Source organism: Microcaecilia unicolor, chromosome 1 (genome assembly GCF_901765095.1).
Source record: "Microcaecilia unicolor chromosome 1, aMicUni1.1, whole genome shotgun sequence".
In the NCBI taxonomy this organism is placed as follows: domain Eukaryota; kingdom Metazoa; phylum Chordata; class Amphibia; order Gymnophiona; family Siphonopidae; genus Microcaecilia; species Microcaecilia unicolor.
The window spans coordinates 367,516,608-367,530,133 of NC_044031.1; the positions used below are offsets into that span (position 1 = coordinate 367,516,608).

Here is a 13,526-nt window from a genome sequence, read left to right on the forward strand (position 1 = left end):
TCAAGGGAAGGAGAGAATCGCGGGACATTGAGGGGAGGGAGGAAGGGCAGGGCAGGGAAAATTGATGGACATGGATGGGATGGGAGGACAATAGAGGAGAGGATTGCGGGACACAGATGGGAGGGCAGGGAAGAGGAGAATCGCTGGACATGGAGGGGGAGGGCAGGGGAGAGAGAAAAAAAAAAGTTTACATGACAGCTTTCCTAGGGCCCATTTCATTGTTGAGGAAAAGGGCATGGTTCCACTGTATATATATATATATGACAAATTAGCTTTTTATTTTTTTTTAGAATTCCACAAGTATTTTTAAAATTATTTCAGCAATAATTCTGTTCTTTTAAATCATTGACTATAAAAAGGTACATACACTTCTTGATTTGTGTATTTTTACAATACATTTTAAAAATAACACATGAGATTTAGTAGTTAAAAGCAAAAAAAATCCAAATAAGTGAAGATGACCTAATATGTGATGCTCTTCTTACAGTGCTTTTCTTGCAAGTCTCCTGGTACTTGCAGAATATAGAATCAAAAACACCCATGCTGGCCACATAAAGGTTTGGTGGTGTCCAGTCCCCAGCTTGCTTCCTCTGGCTTTTCCAAGAGCAAACTAAAGTGGCAGATTCCCAGGGTGACAACACATAGTCATGTGTACAGCCTCATCCCACATGATCTTTGCTTCTAGAAGGATGTTGTTTACATCCTAGAGCACATCATACTGTTAGTGTTTATCCTAAGAACATTGAACTGCTAATCATTCTTTCAGTGCATATCTGAATCCAATGTATTTCTTCTGGTACGTATTTCTAGCAGGAAAAAATAAGTATTATGTGCTTGTATTAACAAAACAGTAGGCTGTTCCTTTTTTGGGGGGGGGGGGCACAGCCTCTGTAAACAGACTGACTGCGTAGACACAAAAAATATCATCTGCTCATAGGCAAAGCTGAGTCTTTTGTAGAGTCTGAAGAAAAAGTGTAGTCATTCCATTTGTCCTATTATCTGTTTCTTAGAGTTTGTCTTGTTGAATCGTTAAGTGTAAAACAAGTTAGAGGCAGAAAAATGGTCTTCAAAAATGTAAAAACGCCAAGGATTTTATGATTCCTTTTTGCCCTATTGTGCTGGATTTGGTGATTCAGCTGTAGCAGCTGGTCTTACAGCCTGTGAATATGGGGGGACCAAATTATCCTGTCTCTCCATATTAATTGATATGGTGGGGGTATAAGGAGGAGGAGCCTCACTCAGCTATTGGCATCACAGTTGTCCAGTATGTTCGGTACATGAGCATTAGGGATACTTCCATCAGGAGCGACTTCACTGTAGGGAGGAGGTTTCAAGTCATCTGCTGGAAGAGAACAAAAAATTACAATTAATATTAGTACATCCAGTCAACAACTCACCACTCACACTTGTAACTGCACTTCTGTTCAAATGGAAAATAGTTAAAAACTGTTTTTCAGATACTTGTTTTCTCTCAGTTCAAAATGCTACTGCAAAAACATTGATTAAAAAGAAAGAAAGAAAGAAAGTATTAAGTAGCTTTTTTGCATTTCCCCTCCATTACTGAGAGCAGCATGACTGTCATGATGTCACTAATTCATGTCACATATTTGGTGGTGGGACATGACTGATCAGGCAGTGTTTACAGGATGTCATTTGAAGGACTGGCTGTACCATTAAGCGACTGTCATATATGAACTTTCTTTCAGCTTTATGCAGGTCCTTTCAGGCCATTCCTGCACAGTTCATCAAGTAGTCAAATATAAGTGTTTGGTCAGGGGAATTTGATAAGGCCACCACAAAAACTAAAAAATAACAAATAAATGCAGCAGAAGCAAATTTGCTACCAGGGGCATGCAAGCAAAAACTGTAATTTTATTTAATTTCCTAGTCATTTCTGGGGTTTGACTCTTGTTTTTGTTTAAAAAATATTTCCATTTCAACTTTGTGTCATCAACAACACACACACACTACTGATGATACAAGCAAAAAGAAATTTGGAGTATTTTTCTATCATTTTGTTTTAGAGAACATAAGAAGATACATAATTCAGGTAGCCCCTAGAATGGAAGGTTCCAGCTGACAGCCTCCCGCCCAAAGATGGCTGTGATATCCAACTCTGTTATAATACCCCCAAAATATTCAGTTCATAGGACTGGCTGTAATGAAATGATTGCACTGTCAATCATCAATACAGACTAGTCAAATTCCGGGTTATCAATCAGAATTACATGGCTTCTCCTATAGGTTAAGGTGTTTCTTACAATTCCCCTCAACACTTTAAAAATGGTCAAGCAAATCTTATTGATACATTGTGATATTATTGTAATAAATAAATACATTTATAAATAAATTGTTCTGCAAAGTAAAATAATCAGGTTGAATGAAAGCAATACTAAAAAAAGATTTGGTGTAGACAGTTACCTGTGGTAAACAGCATCATATGGAGGTGCACTTCAAGCTGGCTGTAGGAAGGCACAGGAGGCAGAGATCCAGATGTTTCTCCAACAGAGCTGTCATCCTGGACACCAAACCAGTTAGTCCATACAGATTCTGTGTGTGTGGGAGATGGGGAGAGAAGATATATATAGTCATATCTGGTGTAGGATGCAGAGCCTATCAAACCGTTCTACATACTATGAACAGGTGTATATCTCCATTGGACACAAGTCACAACTAGTTTTTTTTTCGTAGCATGAAATAAATGTCACGGACTGACTGACTACCTTCAAAACATTTGGACATTTATGCTGCTCAGATCAATCACTTCCATAGACTGGCTACTTATGAAATGTATATAACACAATAAAGTGAATTTCAGAGTGCTTGAGCGAAATGCTGTAAGAACAAAAACAAAAAAACAAAACACGATAAGCAAACATTTCATAAAACAGAAAAAAAACTATGCCAAAACATTTCACAAGACCCCACAGTCATTCACAAAGGAAAATATTCAACATAAAGGACTATTTTACATGCTCATCTTCCAATGTGGTATATATCATTCAGTGTAAGAAATGTAACGAAGGATGCTATATTGGAGAAACAGGCCAGATGCTTAAGACAAGATTCAATCTACACAGACATCACATGAAAATAGCCGGTGCCAGTCAGGCCCCCACCCTGTGGGCCAACACTTCACAAGACCAGAACACTGCAACCAGTGATTTCACAGTAAGAATACTGAAAAGTAATTTAAAACAATACAGGAACGTAAGACCTTTGAAATAAGAATGATTGAATATTTTGACACCCAACAAACAGGACTTAATAAGGATCTGGGTTTTCTAACTCATTATAAAACATAAAGCTGTATTTCTCTGTTTATTACCCTCCTCTCACCTACCAACAACACCATTCTGTTAGAATATCAATGAAATGCTTTGATGTCCCCATGCATACCCCCACCCTCCCACTCTGTGCAGACAGTCAAAGTAATGCTTTGATGTTTCTCTCATATATACTATCTGCTACCTCCATTTGCTTATTTCCGATCTGAGGAAGAAGGGCAACCTTCGAAAGCTAATCAAGAAATGTATTAAGTTATGTCCAATAAAAAAGGTATCATCTTATTTTCTTTTCCATGTTTTATTTTGTTTGATTTCTATTGATAACCTATTCATCCATATAAACTGACTGAAAATTAAGCTTCCTCTAAAGGGGGTAATTCTCTAACTGTGCACCTGTTCTTTAAAAGCAACTAGGCATTTACTTTCCTTTATAAAATAATGCTAGAGAAGGAAAATACACCCCTATAATTTAAGCATGAACACTTATATCCAACCACAGAGCTGATGGAAGTGCTTGCACCTAAATGCCAGAAGTACATGCATCGCTTATAGTGTCCTGTAAATTAAACACATAAGTGTGAGTCCTGCCCAGATTCCACTCATGTTATGTCTACCCATAAAATATGTGGGTGTTTATAAAATAAACGCTGAAAATTTGCCTCAGCAGATTTATTTCAGTCAGCAATAATCAGTGCTGACCCATTAACTATGCCTCAAGAACACCCCCAGCCTGATCTCTTTTTATCCAGTGAAGTTTTCTGCACACATAAGCAGAGCTGCCAAGTTACCCATTCCAGGAGGGAGACATTTTGTCCGGTTCTGGTTTTAAACTTACATCCCAAAGCAGCGTAGTATTTGTAGTCCATGATTCTATCCATTGAGGTCAGAGCTGCAGGTCCCATAATGCACCAAGATGAGTTTGGCAGAAATCCAGGACTGGCCAAAAAGTCTCCCTCCTGGAATGGGCAACTTGGCAGCTCTGCATAAGCCAGTATGCTAAAGGTTTATGAAAGTAATCAGTATGTAAATGTTAGCACCCCAGTTTATACTGCAAGCATCCCTACAGAAATATTTTGGGCAGGCTTAGAAAATAAGCGGAGATTGTATTTTCACGTCTATATGCATTTTATTTGCTAAAGGAGTTTCAATGGGAAGGACATGTGCATTTCTTTCATTTCGTTTCATGTATTTGTCAAGCTTAAGGTTACATTTATTTAATTGACCGCCTAAAGACAAGGCATCAAAGTGGTTTACAAAATTAAAGAAAAAGAAAGAAAAGAAATACAAATATACAAAAAAGACAGACTGCAAAGTTATAATCCAACTGAACCCAGAATGAAGAACCATCTGCATGCAAAATAGTCAATTTCATGTGCTAAAAGCCAGGCTAAAAAAATGTGTCTTCAGCTTAGTTTTAAGCACAGGAAGAGAGCCTTCTGAATGGAAAGATAGCAGGAGGGCATTCCATTGTGTTGGCCAGACAACACTGAACATTGATTTATAGAAAGTAACCGATAGAACCTCCCGGAAGAAGGAACAGCCAAAAAACGCTACTGACTAGAGCACAAAACTCAAGAGGGAACATAGGGCAAAAGAAACAAGGACAAAAATGATGGAGACCCTGAGAGCAAGATCTTAAAGATCAAAAGCATTACCTTATATAAAATAAGATGTTCCAATGGAAGACAGTGTTCCATTTTCAACAATGGTGTTACATGATCAAACTTAGCATTAAAGAGAAACTTGACCGCTATGTTCTGAACGGTCCTGCAGCCACCAAAAGAATCTTGAGATCACACCAGTACATTGATGAATTAATAAAACACAGCAATACGTTCATAATAAAGTAGAACACAAAAATGCATGCAGCTACATAATAAGCACAATAGAGCAAACCCTGTGCGTTTCTCAAAAATATTACTTAAATCCAACATATAGCCTTCACATGGTTGAGTATATTGGCCTACGGTTTGCTCCCGTTAGTACTGTTACTGATTAACACAAATTTGGTATTGGGTTTAGTCCCTACAGCCTGGAAAACTGGTAGTACTGAGGCCAGTACGTTAAAAAAACACCTTCAGATCCAAGTATTCTGTTGCACTATCGGCTGGTATCAAATTATGTTTTTTGTCTAAGTTGACTGAAAAGCTTGTTTATACTCAATTATCAGCACATATTGAGCTAGTTTTGGCTCTTCATCCTAGACAGTCAGGTTTTTGTTCAAACCATTGTACAGAAATACTTATTATGTCATTACCTAGTTACATTCATACCAAACTTGATAAAGGTCTTTTACATTAGCAGTTTCATTGGATTCTTCCATGCATCTGACCTTATCGACGATAGACTCTTATTACCTAGACAGTCAGAAGTAGGCATAGCTGGGTATTAGCTTGGTTGAATTCATTTCTATCAGATCATTTTTTTAAGGTTAGAGTGGCTTGGGGACACATTGGATCCTATTCCTCTTCAGTGTGGGATTCCTCAAGGTTCTATTTTATCTCCTCTGCTGTTAATATTTTCTTATATCCCTTAGCTACGTTGATTCAGGTTCATGGGATAATGGCTCACATCTATGCTGATGATATATTGCTGTTATTTTCCATTGACCCTGATGATTTTGATTGTATCCCTTTATAGGTTTGTCTTACAGCTATATCTACATGGCTTAACCAACATTACTTTGTAATATATCCTGATGAAAGTATAGTCTGTTGGCTCACTGGTCGCTTTTATCATACATGGATGATTTGGTTTTATTAATTACTCAGATTTCTCCAGTGCATTCTTTTCACTTTTTAGGGTTCATCATAGATTGTCAACATTCATTTATTTCTCAATTGCCAGCTAAAGTGAAGACAGGTTTCCTCATACTTCAACAGCTCTGCTCAGTAGCCATTTATTTGACAAACAGGCTTATTTTTGAAAGAGAAGGGCGCCCATCTTTCGACACAAATCGGGAGATGGGCGTCCTTCTCCCAGAGTCGCCCAAATCGGCATAAATGAAAGCCGATTTGGGCGTCCTCAACCGCTTTCCGGTCATAGGGATGACCAAAGTTCATGGGGGCGTGTCAGAAGTGTAGCGAAGGCGGGACTGGGGTGTGCCTAACACGAGCGTCCTCAACCGATAATAGAAAAAAGAAGGGTGTCCCTGATGAGCACTTGGGCGACTTTACTTGGTCCATTTTTTATTACGACCAAGCCTCAAAAAGGTGCCCAACTGACCAGATGACAACCGGAGGGAATCAGAGATAACCTCCCCTTACTCCCCCAGTGATCACTAACCCCCACCCACCCTAAAAAAAAACTCTTTAAATATTTTTTGCCAGCCTCTATGCCAGCCTCAAATGTCATACCCAGCTCCATCACAGCAGTATGCAGGTCCCTGGAGCAGTTTTAGTGGGTGCAGTGCACTTCAGGCAGGCGGACCCAGGCCCACCCCCCCACCTACCTGTTACACTTGTGGTGGTAAATGTGAGCCCTTCAAAACCCACCAGAAACCCACCGTACCCACATGTAGGTGCTCTCTTTCACCCCTTAGGGCTATGGTAGTGGTGTACAGTTGTGGGGAGTAGGTTTTGGGGGGGCTCAGCACACAAGGTAAGGGAGCTATGTACCTGGGAGCTTTTTCTGAAGTCCACTGCAGTGCCCCCTAGGTACCCGGTTGGTGTCATGGCATGTAAGGGGGGATCAGTGCACTACGAATGCTGGCTCCTCCCACGACCAAATGGCTTGGATTTGGTTGTTTCTGAGATGGGCGTCCTCAGTTTCCATTATCGCCGAAAATCGGGGATGACCATCTCTAAGGTCGACCTAAATTTCACGATTTGGCTGTCTCCAACCGTATTATCGAAACGAAAGATGGACGCCTATCTTGTTTTGATAATACGGGTTTCCCCGCTCCTTCGCTGGGACGTCCTGCAAGAACATCCTTAGGAAAACTTGGGCACCCCCTTTCGATTACGCCCCTCAAAGTGTCTTTTCACACGCTGCCACATACTTTGCTTATTTCATGTTTAGACTATTGTTAACATTTATATTAGTACTGTACAAAATAATTTGAAGAGGCTTCAAATTTTACAGAATATAGCACTGCATCTTAAATGCAAGGCTAGGAAATTCAACCATGTGATGCCTCTACCGCGGTGACATTATTGGTTATCTATACATATAAAACCTATATAAATTACTTATTACATGTGGAGAGGCATTTTTATATGACATTCAAATGGTGAAATAAATGTTTACCAGAAAACGTTTTAAAAACGCAAAGCCGTAATGGAAAAAATAACTTAAAAAAATACACAAAAAAGTTTAGAAAAGGGATGCACTGCAAACGTCAGACGTTCTGAGATAAACATCTGCACCAATGAGAAATACACTACGTAAAACGTGCAACAGCAGTACTAGTCACCGCATTGGGGAAATGTCCATATGTTCTCTCCACATGCAAAACATGTGTATATACTTCCTATACATGGAGGAACATTCCTCTATGTGGACAGTCATGTCTCTTCGGAGGGAGCCTAATTTCAGTGTGCCAGAGACAGAGCTTCTGGTCCTCCTGTACCTCAGACAGAGGAGAGACATTTTCAAGCACCACCACCACCCCACAACATCTCCATGAGGGCATGGAGATCAATTAGAGGCAGCCTGGAAAGGTGAGTGTAAAGCAGTGCCCCCAAGGATCACAGTACCACTCATGGGAAGCACCATATATAGGCAGGGTCACATATAGTGAAGTCCTTTGTTGTTGCAATACATGTAATTGATTGCTCATAAGAAAATAATAACATTGATGAAATCAATGTCCAAAATATTCAGTGACAAGTAATTATGGGGCCCCCTCCACTAACCGTAATACTGAAATGAGGGCCTGCACATATCTGGATCCCCTCCCCACTCCTGTGCTAGCATCCTGCCCCATGCCTAATACTGATGTGAAAGTTTGCAGCAGCTCACTAAAGTACATGAGCCACAGCCCATCCCCACCTCTCAGCAACAGTGCACATGCTCCACAGAAAGGCTACCATGCCATCCTCTGTCCCCATGGCCACCTCCGCTCACATAGCACCTGTGCACTGCATACCCACCTCCTCAGCACCCTCCCAATCTGGCTGTAGCCATCTGTCACAAGTTATGTGAGGAGCATTGCATAACATGTTTTAAAAAAATAATGTATGTGATGCCAAGAAGGCCTGTCACCTGAACCCTGTCTCCACCAACTTTTGTGTTGTAGAAGATTTGCATACACTGGGACTTTGAAGCATTCAAGCACTGTTACTGTAAGACTGAAGGAGACCTAGGCTTCATCCGGCACATGAGGGAGCGCCTCAGGGCCTTAAGTACCACTGACAATGCACCCCTCTAACAGTTCTGTCCTGAATCAAGGCCTGAGTATGCAACTACCTTCTCATTACAGTGTGTCCCCAAACCCTATATTCACTAGAATATGCTGCAGTCAAACCCAAACCTATGAGATGACATGGAAAGGAAGGGAGGAAGGGGGAAGGATGTTGGACAGCACCTTCCTATGAACCAAGGAAAAGTAGCTAGCATGTCACCAAGCACACTGCAGCAGCTATGGCAGCGTAAATAAAAACTGGCTCACTTTCCTCAAGCATTCACACATTTTAGTATATACAAACCATTTTGTTTCTTTTTTAATTTTTAGAAGTCTTTATTAGTATTGAGAAATACAACATATAGGAAGATGCATAATACAAAAACAAACTTTCCAGTTGCGAGCTACATCATACAACAACAAAATAGCCTCAATACAAGAGCTTGGCAAGCATATATATACTTCCGGTATTTATCAAGGAGCAAAAAGGGGATATAAACTTGAAAAGACCCTACCTACATCTCAGTGCCCCTAGGACCCTAGCAACCTGATTTGGGTGTTTTTACACTATTACTGTGTACTCAGGGCAGGGTAACTATCAACCCACTAAAGGCAAGGTAGATAACATTCCATTTAAAAAAAATTTATAAATAGTACAGTCTTGATTATCTGACCTCAGTAATCTGACCTTCTGGCATATCCGACAGACCCCCTTGATGACGTAATCATGTTATTTCTATATGTTTACAACAATTTTGAGAATCATGACCTCTATGTCTTTGTTTTTGAAATGTATGAGGGATTTATGCAGTGTTTTTCATATTATTTTACTTTTCACTTATCAGAAAACGGGTTGGTCCCGTTAAGGTCAGAAAATTGAGGCTGTACTGTAATAACAAAGTAAACATCATGAGGGTAGCTCCATGACTGCAGAAAACAGTCACTAAACTTCCTATAAGCCCACATACATGAGGAGGAATCCCTTAAGAAAGAGGCTAACACTCAAAGAAATAGTATAATCAGTAAAGCAATCATAATTCTAGATATAAACAATCATATATGACTTCTTTACAGTAACAAATCTCATTACCCATAAACTCACTAATTCACTGGAAGCTGCACAGAACATCTGTTATCAAGAAAAGCCCTAAGTTGCTTTGGATCATAGAAAAGGTATCTATTAGAATCCATCTGTACAAGGAAAACTCAAGAAGAACACTTCTGGGCGCATTAAAAAAAACTTATCTTTTGTTGCATGTCCACACAAATATCAGGAAAAACCCAAACCCTTCCCACCCACATGCAACTTATCATGGTTTCTAAAATAAAGCCTAACCACCCAGTCTGAAACTTTTCTTAACATGATATATGCAATTAAATAAAAAAAAATTTTTTAATGAATATCCTGAATATACCCCAAAATGTTCAATGCTGTTTACAAATAAGAAAGCTAGGAGTACCTAGAAACTAGCAACATTTTATTCAAACTTGATACAGGACACACCACTTAATCTACCAAGGTCCTAGGCAGTTTACATACAATATATAAGACATAAAATAGAAATACAATATAGTAGTGAAAAACACAACTAACCATGGTCAATACATCCAATCACTAACTTGTCAAGAGTAAAAGCATTAGACTTCTATCAAGAAAGAGAAAAGCGTGCAAAAATTTGCTTAAAAGGTGGATTTATTTCTCGCAGAAAACATCCATAGCATATAATCAAAGAAAAAAATGATCTAAATCACTAGTACGTTTAAGATCAGGACATCTCCAGAAGGGCTGTTTCGGAGGCATGACATGGGCGGTGTACAGAATGAATGTCTCCCGCCCATAACGGATAGGAAAACATATGGAATTAGACCCATATAAAAGCATCTAGGGTAAGAGCAAAGCTGTCTTTAGACCCCTTTGCGAATTTGTGGTGTTGGAGAGTGGAGGAATTGCTAGTTAGACAGCTGAGAGGTTGCTGAGTGCTGTAGTATCATGTGTCTGTTTGCCCTAGCCTGAGCTCCATCACCCTTATATTCCCTGACTTGCCTCCTCTGTGTCTCATCTTCTCAGCTCTTTCCGCACCCCTGCTAGACCCCCCCCCCCAGCCACAACTGCCCCTTCCTCTATATCTTTCCTCCTCTACCCCCCCCCCCCCCGAAAACAGTCACTGTCCCCAAGCCCACACACCTCCCATTAAACAACTCTTAAATGTTTGGTTTCTGTCTATTCTTGTTGCTTTGTTTGTCGTGTGTGTGTAAGGACTGTTAGTTGCTGCTGGGAGAGTGAGTGCTTAGAGGATGTGGCATGAGTGTTGCTGTTGCTGAGAGAGTGATTGCTGTGTGCTGCTGCTGTGTGTGGTCTGGTGGGACTGTGTGCTGGTTGTGGGAGAGTGAGTGACTGCTGCTGCTGTGTGTGCTGTTGTGGGGCTGTGTGCTGCTGGTAGGAGAGTGAGTGACAGGTGGTGGTGGTTTTCACTAGGTAGGTAGGTAGGTAGGTAGGTAGGTAGAGACATGCACAGTGGAGTGTCTGGGGTTAGTGGGTTGCACCTTTGGTGGTGGGATATGGATGCACTGGTGTTCACATGTTGGAGAAGGAGGAAAGTTTGGAGGGGAGGTCCTGAAGAAGATATCTACATCCTACAGCGGTGATGGCGAACCTATGGCACGCGTGCCAGAGAGGGCACGCAGAGCCCTCTCCCTTGGCACGTGCGCCAGTCGCTGCTCCGCTCCGCCCACTCTCCCTCCCTCGGAGTACCAGGCCGGCCTCCCTCCCTCCCACCAAGCCACTTGCCCTCACTCCCTCCCTCTTCCCAAACAAGCATCAGCCCGTCCGTCCTCCCTCCCTCCCAGCACCACCCCTCCTCCTCCTCCTCCGAAATTGAAAAAACGTACCGGGTTAAGGCAGCGTCGGCAGCGGCAAACGAAAAGTGTAGTCTTCACTCGGCGTGCTTCCCTTCTGTCTCGCTCTCAAGCTCGGGACCAGAGCTTGAGAGCGAGACAGAAGGGAAGCACGCCGAGTGAAGACTACGCTTTTCGTTGCCGCTGCCGACGCTGCCTTAACCCGGTACGTTTTTTCAATTTCGGAGGAGGAGGAGGAGGGGTGGTGCTGGGAGGGAGGGAGGACGGACGGGCTGATGCTTGTTTGGAAGAGGGAGGGAGCGAGGGCAAGCGGCGTGGTGCTTGGTGGGAGGCAGGGAGGTTGGCCTGGTGCTGGGTGGGAGGGAGGGAGGCCTGACGCTGGGTGCTGCTGGGTGGGTGGGAGGCCTAATGCTTAGTGCTGGGAGGGAGGCCTGGTGTTGGGTGCCGCTGGGTGCTGGGTGGGAGGGAGGGAGGCTTAATGCTGGTGGTGCTGGGTGGGTGGATGGTTGGGAGGGAGGCCTGATGCTGGGTGCTGCTGGGTGGGTGGGAGGCCTAATGCTTAGTGCTGGGAGGGAGGGAGGGAGGCCTGGTGCTGGGTGGGAGGACAGACGGAGGGCAGGGGGGAGAGGAGGGTGGCTGGAGGGGAGAGGAAGGTGGCTGAACATTTGTGGCTGGAGGGGAGAGGAGGGTTGCTGGACATGGATGGAGGGCAAGAAATGAAAAAGGAGGAAAGTAAAGAAATAATGGAAAGGAAGCCCTGGAAACAGAGTTACGAGAACAGATAGAGAGCAGCAGAATCAGCGACTAGGACCAATATGGATAGAAAAACAAAATCACCAGACACAAAGTAGAAAAAATCATTTTATTTTCATTTTAGTGTTGGAATATGTCCAATTGAGAATTTACATCTGCTGTCTTATTTTGCACTGGGTATACTGGAGCTGTAACAACTTACAGAAATGATTTATAATGAAAGAAAATCATGTTATTTTTTTCTCCTATACTAGTATAATATTTTCAATGATGTCTGTTTATATGCGCCATGGCTGGTGTAAGGGGGTGTGGCTATCATAGGGGTGGAGTCATATGTGGTGGCCCCACCCATAATGAGTACCGCACTTCGCGATAAATAATTAGATTTGGGTTGCTGTTTGGGCACTCGGTCTCTGAAAGGTTCGCCATCACTGTCCTAGAGTTTCCGGCCCACATACCCATTTCCTGGACCTTACTGACCAGCAATGGTTCAGTAGGTACCATTTTGATAGGGCTGCCCATCCACCACCTGTGTGTGACCAGCTCCAACCCTTACTGCAGCCCAGAACCCATAGGAACAACCTCATCCCTGTCCACCTGAAGGTCACCACCTCCTCACTTTTCTGGGCACTGGTAGCATCCAGTCTGTCTTAACTGTGAACACAGGCCTGACCCAGCCCACCATTTCCAAATGCCTTACCCAGTTCCTTGATGCCTTCCTTACCCACACCTCAGACTACATCACCTTCCCCACTACCCCTCCCCAGGCCCTGCAAAACAACATGGCTCAGTTCTATGGCAGAGCTCACTTCCCCTCACTCGTAGGCGTCATTGACTGCCACACACGTCGCATTCAGACACCCCCCCTCCCCTTGGACATGAGAGGCCAACCTCTAGGAATAGAAAAGCATTGACTCTATGAATATGCAGGTTATGTATGACACCCAAGGGGAGACTGTGGACGTGGTGTGCCTGATACTCAAGTTCCACCCATACGCCTACATACTACAGCATTCTGGAATCTACCGCAGGTTCGCCAAGGGGAGATCACCAGCGGCTGGCTCCAAGGAAAGCACAACACGGACCCCCCAACCCCATACCCCCCTCCTCCCACAAACCTTCAGCACTGTCTCCAGGTGTCTCCACAACCCTACCCCACCTCCACAAGGTACCCAGACCAGCCAATATACATTTCTGCCTTTCCTCCACAGATGACACCCACAGCGAACCTGGCTCTTGACCCCAATAGTGCACTCCCAACTGCAGCAGAGGAGGAATACAGTAAG

General features: G+C 42.7%; 1 long non-coding RNA gene across 2 annotated transcripts in view; it reads right to left on the bottom strand.

Annotated features, from left to right (window-relative positions):
• Positions 1-247: 247 nt before the first annotated feature.
• LOC115460271 overlaps positions 248-13,526 on the bottom strand; it is a 164,087-nt gene continuing 150,808 nt past the window's right edge. For both annotated transcript variants that reach the window (XR_003940442.1, XR_003940443.1), the window contains exons 4-5: positions 2,422-2,550; positions 248-1,342 (exon numbers count right to left, since the gene is read on the bottom strand). This is a non-coding gene — a long non-coding RNA (uncharacterized LOC115460271). The remainder of the gene's footprint in view (positions 1,343-2,421; positions 2,551-13,526) is intronic.